Source organism: Sturnira hondurensis, unplaced genomic scaffold, assembly GCF_014824575.4.
Source record: "Sturnira hondurensis isolate 20B ecotype Veracruz unplaced genomic scaffold, ASM1482457v3 Scaffold0020787, whole genome shotgun sequence".
Classification (NCBI taxonomy): Eukaryota; Metazoa; Chordata; class Mammalia; order Chiroptera; family Phyllostomidae; genus Sturnira; species Sturnira hondurensis.
This window is the reverse complement of record NW_028093418.1, coordinates 1,128,960-1,137,854: the sequence shown is the minus strand read 5'-3', so window position 1 is coordinate 1,137,854 and position 8,895 is coordinate 1,128,960. Positions and strand designations below refer to the sequence as shown.

At 43.4% G+C, this 8,895-nt stretch overlaps 1 long non-coding RNA gene across 1 annotated transcript; it reads left to right on the top strand.

Annotated features, from left to right (window-relative positions):
* Window positions 1-3,746: 3,746 nt before the first annotated feature.
* LOC118976180 (uncharacterized) lies at window positions 3,747-8,215 on the top strand. The gene is made up of 3 exons (XR_005064207.1): window positions 3,747-4,043; window positions 4,427-4,521; window positions 8,157-8,215. It is a non-coding gene; the product is annotated as an uncharacterized LOC118976180 (long non-coding RNA).
* Window positions 8,216-8,895: the final 680 nt, after the last annotated feature.

Below are 8,895 nucleotides of genomic sequence, written 5' to 3'. Positions count from 1 at the left end.
TGGATTGAGCACCAGCCTGCAAACCAAAGGGTTGCCAGTTCGATTCCCAGTCAGGGCACGTGCCTGGGTGGCAGGCCAGGTCCCCTCTGTGGGGAGGGGGGGTGAGAGGCAACCACACACTGATGTTTCTCTCCCTCTCTTTCTCCCTCCCGCCCCTCTCTCTAAAAATAAATAAATAAAACCTTTTTTAAACAATCAGAAGACATGTGACCGTGTGTGTATCTCGAGTTGGTGAAACAGCTTGTACTGGCAGAAACAGAAATCGAAATGCAGAGAAAAGAATTTATTGTTTCTGGTAAACGTAGTATTTTTCTCCAGGCTATCCTTTAGAATAATTAATATTTCGTTGCACAGCTCTTCGTTCCCTACTACATACAGGCTTTTTAAAGGCTTTGCTGCTTTCTTTAGTAAAGTTGATTCTATCTCTGGAGAACGATGTGGAAGTAATAATGGCATCTTGTCACTCACTGACGTGGGGATCCAATACGGGACCCTGATGCTGGTGAGAGATACTGATATTAACGTTATTTTACGAAAGTATCTGTGCTTACCAACCTACAGAATCTGGATTTGTGACTCTCTCCTCTTTTGCTCTGTTTTGACTGAAAATCAGGTCTCCACCACAAAGCCCAGATTTCGTGAATAACCACTACAGCCCATCAGATACAATGCTTCTCTGAATCTGGAACCAGTGGAGACGTGCGGCAGCTGACTCAGCCTGCAGCTGTGCCGAGGATTAATAAAATCAGCGGCAATATCCGGAGACTTAACCAGAGCCCAGAGTGTGAGTGTGTATCTCTTTCATAACAATCCTCAAACCCCGGGGGAAGGTTCCGTTGTCATACTCTATTTCCCTGAGGCTTAGCAATAAGTTCGCTATTGAAACGGCCAAGTCGGGGATCATCAAAGACAAGGAGATGCATGAGCCTGCCTTTCTCCCTTGGTGCCTGATCCTCCCGGCCCTGCTCTGCGTTTTCTTAGCTCCATAGCACGGGCCACCTTTTAACACACCATTCACTTACTCTGCTTAGTCCTTATTGTGTATCTTCCCCACTAGAATAAAATGTGTGCAAGGGCAGAGATTTCTGTTTTGTTTGCTGGTATCTCCCAGCGCCTTGGACAGAGCCTAGCGCAAAGGATGTGCTGGACAGACATGGAATGAATGAAGACGCCAGAGAAAATGCTCATCCATTGACATTTACAAGTTGGAGATGCTCAGAAGCTTTCACGCCTGCTGAATATTCACCCCGATGTTTGGTAATCAGGCGACCTGAATTTTAATATATTTTAAAGTTCCTTTGAGAGGTGATGGATCTCTCTGCTGGTTGCAGTGATATTACCAGTTCCCTGGGGATATTATTCCTCCCAGCAATGCCCCCTCCACCATGACCGCCACTACCTTTAAGACAAGAGGCTTGTGGTTCCAGGAGACTGAAAAAGGGATCCCACTGGAAGACAGATTTAAAGGTGAGGGAGAAAGGGAATATAATGTGGAAGAAGTTTCTACTCTACAGGAAGAAAAAAAGAAAAAGAAAAAGCAGCACTCTCTCTCCCAGGGAAACAAGCAAGTTATTTAGACTTAATGTGAGAGGCTAAAAAACACTATTCAGTTCTCCCAAGGATTTGGGACTGAATCTTTCTCGGTCCCCTGGGGAGGATGGTGAGAAGATGGAAACAGTGTAGCATTTGAGGTGGACCCTGAATACAAAGGGGGCAGAGAGTTGAGCCCCTGAGAGACCCCAAGTATAGTCCCCTAAAAGCCACACATAAAACATTTCCAATAAAATTTGATTAGACCATAATCCAATCATGCACACAGAGAAAAGATGGAACTATAGGGGATTACGGCCACAGAGCCCACTCCCTAAGAGATGACACACCAGTTACCCGCTATCATGGGGAACTGGAAGACCTGTGTATTTAGAGGCCTCACCTCTGACATTCTGCCCTGCTACATGCAGAGATGGCCAAATACTGCAAGGACTCAGCCCTCTCATCAACAGGTTAAGGCTGCCTGCTCTCCACATGTCCTCAAAGAGCCTCGGCCTCCTCCTGGTCTTAAACCAGGAGATTTCATCTATCCAACAAGACATCAGAGGAAAACTCCTCTTGGACTTCATTGGAAGGGACCTTTCAGGTACTGTTCAAAATTCAGTAGTGAAACTCCAGAGAGTTAATCCTTGGCTTCACATTTCACTGCTAAAGCTGTAACTCAGAATTCCACACAGTTGGCAGACTACTCCTAAAACAGACCTCAAATTTAGGATTCTTGGAGATCCACCCATAGCAGCTACTCTTTGGAAGAAGACAGCTGACCCAAGATCTTTGGAAACTGCAGATAATTTAGGGTAGTGGATGGTGCTGCCCAAGACATGGAACCAAGATCCCTGACTAATTCCTGTTTTGTGATTCATCTGCTCGCTAATAACCATTCCTCTGCTCAGACTCCCCATTGCTGTCCACCCAGAATGGCCCATTTTCTCTTTTGTTTCTTCTTCATTATAGTTGTTAGGCCAGAACGTACTCATTCTAAGACCATTCGTGGATTATCCCGTAGCCACTGGCCTGAATCTTACTGATTGCTGTTTCTGCCATCCATCATCAGATCATCATGACAAAAAAAACCAAAAAACCCTCTGGACAAGTTCAGTCTTATCAAACAAGATTATAGGAAATTGCAGCTAATGGCATTTGCATCTACATAGCCAAATGACCTTGAATAAACCAATGAATTTGGTAGTGCCCTTTTCTCCCAGGAAAAGAACCAATTACAATTGGCTCTACCTTTGAATTCAACAACCTTCATGGAGTGATGGGCCAATGACTTGCCCCCTGAAACAGTTTAGTAGAGATCCAAATACGTAACTAGGCTAACGGAGGGCCTTTCTTCCCACCTCCCAGTCATCAGCAATTCCTTCTCTCCTGAATCTCCATGCGCTCCCCCGGGCTACTGCTTCTTTGGCAGCCAGCATGGCTGGTCTTGTGCGCCTCAGACTAATACATCCTGCACTTTATGAACGGCATTCCAAGACTGATCTGTACACAGAGACCCTAATTCTGTGAATCACCAGTTTAGGAAGTGCCAACTCCAATGCAAGTTCCCAAACAAGCCAACCCTTGATTATTCAGGCCTTAATAATCCAATCCTTTCATCGTACAGGAACGATGAAAGCAGTGTTCCCAAGGATGGAAATCCTACAAACAAAAAGTACTAGAAGCAACTTAATATTAACTTTGGCAGAACTTATAGCAATGCTATCTTCACCACAGATGAAATACAGACCAATCTCAACTCACTGTCACAAGTAGTGATGGACCATTGCATTCTGCAGATTTTTTTGCTGGTTAGTCAAGGTGGTGTCTGTGCCATTGCTAAACCTTCTTGCTGTATTTAGATTAATGAAACAGGCAAAATAGAACAAGCAGTATATTGCCTTCAGGAGAAACCTTCTTGACTTTTTAAGGTTGATTCTTATGGCCCATTTTTAAAAATATTTTATTTATTTATTTATTTTTAGAGAGAGGGGAAGGGAAGGAGAAAGAGTGGGAGAGAAACATCGATGTGTGGTTGCCTCTCATGTGTCCCCTACTGGGGACCTGGCCCGCAACCCAGGCATGTGCCCTGACTGGAAATTGAACCAGTGACCCTTTACTTCACAGGCCCATGCTCAATCTACTGAGCTACACCAGCCAGGACCCATTTTTTTTTAATGTGTTTATCTGATCTGTGTTAAACAATCCTGGTTCTGAAGTATCTTATAGGGGCTATTAATTATTTTAGTTTGGGTCAGTGGTTATAATACTGGCTTATTGCATACAGCATAGTTGCTCTCTTAACAGAAAATCACCATGATGATACAACAATAGAAAGTTCAAAATAATCTTGCAAAACACTTGATCCTGGAGACAACTGAACAATCCCCAAAGAGTGAAGATCTGGATTTACAGCCTTTCCTGATTTGGTCAGCCTCTTGCCAGTGAGAGGTTGTCCGGAAGGGAGACTGGGAGTCTGAATATGCAAGTCAGAAATGGTCAGCCCGCAGGTAACAACAGAATGCTGACTTACAGCCTCGGCAGCAACCAGTTCAGGAAATGAAAACACACCCTTTATAGCAATTGGTTCAGAGCAATTAACTCTTTGTTAGTAATTGCCAGATTTTCTAATTTTTGCACCAGCTTCCAACTTAGGACCAACCAAAGAAAGCCAAATAAATATGCTTTCCAAACCAATCACATAGATGCCCCACCTCTGCTTACCCTGCATCCGGATTCCCTATGCCAACAACCTCTAATCAGAGGATAAGACTTAATGCCTTCCTTAGTACTTTGGTTATAGAGCTTCCCTGCTACCCTGCCTGGCTTTGACCCTACCAAACATAAGTGATTGTGTTTTTCTTATTTGCATGGCCTTTATTTATTTCCACAGCCAGTCTGGAACTCTGGAAGGAGACAGCCTCACATGGCTTCCATCTTGCAACCTAGCAGGTGCAGGCAAAGAGGAATGAAACTGGCAGATTTAAAGTAAGAAAGAACAGGAGATGGTACCCTGGTACTTCCTTGGCTCTTACACAGCATAGAAGGAATCCATAAATCCCCGCACACTCCCTGTGAAACAGTGTTGAAGGTAATGCGAGTTGAGAGCCAGCAAACCTGCAGGGACCACTTTGGGGAGGAACTAGGCAGTGCTGTTGAAGAGGATGTGAGGGTACTTGCCAAGGCCAAGGACCTGATGTGGAGTTTGACTGAACTTCAGAAGTTCTGTCCAGGCATTAAGAGCCAAAGTGGAGTCAGTTACCAAGGGAAAGACTCCATGTCCAGAATACTGTATCAGTTAGGTTTTGCTGTGTAACAAACCATCTCAAAACTCAGCAATGTAAAACAGTACGCATCTATTAGCTCAGCATTCTGCGGGTTGGGTAGGTGTCTTTGGAAACGCACTGGTTCAGCTGATCTTGCTGAACCCACGCAGGAAGCAGGTTAGCGGGCGGCTGGATGATTTCGGGTGGCCTCACTCACTGAATAAAATGGATTGTAAGTCAGCAGTCATGTGACCAATGATTTATTTTAGTGGTTTTCTGTGCTCCAGCTTCTACATGATACATGCTGTCCCCCCAAATCAAGGTGAATTCCTCTGTGAATAGATAAAGAGGAGGAGGTCAAGGCTGTCTAGTGGCTACTTGAACGCTGCATTCATGGATCTGCTAAACAAAAGAAACCCATGGATCTGCTAAACGTAAGGGTTTTTTTCTGAGAAACCCTTCCTTTTCAGATGAGTGCTACCTGGAATGTTCTTTCTCACAGGAGAGAACTATAGAACAGCTGTCAAGAGCCAGAGCCCCAGATTCTAACTGTAACACATCTTAATTTAAAATCTCCATACTTCATTTCTTCTCATTTGTAAGATAACATCACTAACTACCTCATAGGCTGCTGTGATTAGTAATAAGTTAAAACATGTAAAATTCTTAGAACAGGGTCTGAGAACAGGGTATACTCTGTAGATGTAGTAACTATTTAATTTACCTTCAATCTGGCAGCCCTCAAACATACCCCACCAGACTGTAATACTGCTTTCAAAATTCATAGCAGAGGGGCACCTCTTGAGGAGCTAGAGAATCATTTTTTTCCAGTTGCAAATATTTTGTCAGCATGACTTTCTATGTGGTACTATTATAGTTAATGGATATATTTTGCATTTTATTTTTACATTTTACAATTGCCAACATGACACATTCTTACACTGGGAGCCTGTAAAGCATAAAGAAGCATTAAAGGGAGAAATGCTCTCAAATGATGGAGACCCCCCACTGTTACATATATAATATATATACATTGTGAAAATGATGACATAATGCACTTCTAGAAATATTTTTCACTTGGTAAAATACTATGTATGCTTTCCCATGTCACTATTTTAATAGCTACAGGTTATTCCATCCTATGGATGTATTACAAATTCATCTCTTGATCCCCGAGTGGTGTACTTACAGGGATGGCGTGGTGAATTGCCATCCCCAAGCCAGTGTTTTAACAGAAGGAACCCATCCGATCTTCATCTGCTGAAAGATTATTAAGCACTGTCAGTTTCTTCCACCAGATGTTTTTTTTACTCATGTGCCCTGTCCGCCTCTCTGCCTTCATTATTTTTGAGGGTAGGTGAATCCAAGTCAAGCACACCCACAAGCCAAAATCAAAAGGCTAGAAGACAGAGCTTATTACATAAGATCAAAGGAAAGAGTGTTCTTTTGTCCATTGTCTGTCGATTCTCCCTGTACTTTAACTATGCACTGACATCTCCTTCACGTGTTGCTTCATGTTTTTAAACACAGGAGTGTCTCGTCTGTGTGTCATCCTGTAACACGTCAGGACATAAAACTGGCCAGACACATCCTTCCTTCATTTTAAGGAGAAAAGACCTCCGGTATGCTTCAAGGTTAAAATATGGTAGGAAATATCAATAAGTCACCTACATAGGCAAACACTGGAGCACCCAAAATACAAAATTTGTTCTAAATGGACATTTTTTCCTGGTAATATTTCATGTTTTGAATTATGTATGTAGGGTAATTAACGAATGACTTGCTCCAGTGTCTGTGCTAATGGTAGAATCTATGAAGTCATGAACAACCAGGCAGTTACAAACTCCCCAGCAGCTTAATTCTCACGTCACAGGCAACGAGATACAGAGCACACTGTTCATTGGGTATCCTGTGTATTTTGCTTTTGGGGAATTACCACGTTCTCATTCCATTGCATGGCTGCATTTTCTGGGCAGGACCCAGGTATGGTCACCAAGCCTCCAAGCCTCTGGCCCCAGTGACTGAGTTAGGTTACCTGAGCTAGGTCACTGACACTCAGTTCAGGGTCTCTCCCTCAACAATGAGAAAGAGGGCCTGTTAGTAAAACTGGACTTGACATGAATAGATTAAGGGTCAGAGCTGCTGGCAGCCACCTTCCTGATAGCAAAGGTACATGCTCCATAAAATAATCACTCCCAGTTATTTAGTTTATGATTTTGTGGGCTGTGGTTTGAGCTGGACTCAGCTGAGGGTCCCCCCCCCCCCTTTCTGGTCTTGGCTGGATTTGTTCCATATGTCTACAGGCAGCCCTTGCATCGCGGGGCCTGGCTGGTCTACGATGGCCTAACCTGGGATCGTTTGTCTCTATTCCACGTGGTCTCTGACTCTCCAGCAGACCAACCTCGGCCAATTCAGGTGTCAGGGGAGTGGTTCCGAGAGTGTGAGTAGGAGCAGCAAGGCCTTGAGGACCAGGCTCTGAACTGGGATGGCCTCATTTCCTCCACATTCTATTAGTCAAAACAAGTCTCAAGTCCAGTTCAGATGTAAAGCAGGGGCAGGAGTGGGGGGGTCGGAATAGACTCTGTCTTCCTCTGAGAAGAGCCACAAAGTCACATTGCATGGAGGTCTACTTAGAGGAAAGGAAATAATTACGACTGTTTTTGTAAATAATCTTCCACCATCCATCTTCAAATCCCAGTGAGTCATGTCTCTTCTATACGCAAAATATACTTCCCTCCCGCCAAGATCTCCTTCCATCTGGACTGGAGTGCATGTTTTGGGGACCTACATCCTGCCACATGAGGCTTCCTTGGTCGGAGGCCTGTGAACTAAAAAGACAACTTATTTGCACCCAGTACACCCAACATGGAAATGCAAGGCATAGCTGAATGGCCATAGTAGACTTTTCCATTTAAAATACCCTCTAAGCACAAGTCACGCTGTGAAAAATTGTCAATTTGATGGACCAGAGAATCTTTCCCCTTTTGGATGAGATCATTGAGAGGATGTGGCTGCCAGTTGACCCTTGAGCTGGACCCTGGCAACTGGAGGCTCTTCACCCCTTCCCTTGTCCTGGGAATGCACCTTCTGCCCACCATTCCCACACTAGGAGCTGCTTCAAGGACACAGTCTTCAGAAAGTAGGTGTTGTTGAGGTCATCTGAACTGACTATGTGACTGAACCCAGTTAAAGCCTCTAGATAAACTTTTAAGATTTTGGAAAGCGGGTGCAGAGATTTACTTGTCCTGTGGCCCCATAGACAAACCTTGTATATAAATTCTCTTGTTTGTTAAACCTGCCACTGACCAATCTGGAGTGGCCCACCTCTTTCTTCAGTCTCTTTTTCCCCTCTTTAAGGGGCCAGAGTGCAAAGCAACACTCACAGAGCAGAAGGTGCTGCAGATGTTCAGGATGAAGAAAAAGGTCCTAGCAAGAGGCATTTTTCTTAAAGTGGCTATTTTCTTCCTTGGTTTCTGCAGATGCTGACATACTAAACTCTAAAAGTGACTTGGCCAGATTCTTATCTGCAGGTCAACAGGATTTTTTAATAAATTAAACATTCATGCATTTTTTTGTTAGTGTATAATTCTTTTTTTTTTTTTTAAACTTGATGTTGCTACCCTGGCTATTGTGGCTCAGTTGGATGGAACATCATTCCATAAACTGAAAGGTTGTAGGTTCAATTCCTGGTCAGGGCACATACCTTGGTTGCAGGTTTGGTTCCCAGGCAGGTCATGTGTGAGAGACAACTAATCAATGTTTCTCTCTCACATGGATGTTTCTCTTTCTCTCTCTCTCTCTCCCTCTCTTTCCCTTTCTCTCTAAAATCAATAAGCATGTCCTCGGGTGATGATTTTAAAAAAGTTGCTGTTGCTATTTTAAACTGTGCCCTAAATTCTGACATTCAATGAGATGTGATCAGTGAAATATTTACATCTTGTTTTATTATTAAGCATTTAATATGTTCTCTACATTTTTTTGTTTTCTATTAAATTTAAATGGTTTGGTCAATGTAAACTGACAGCTGTGTAATATATCCTCCAATTCAGTCCTAGGATATATTTTTATTAAACAAGGGTTTTCTAAAGCTTGATAA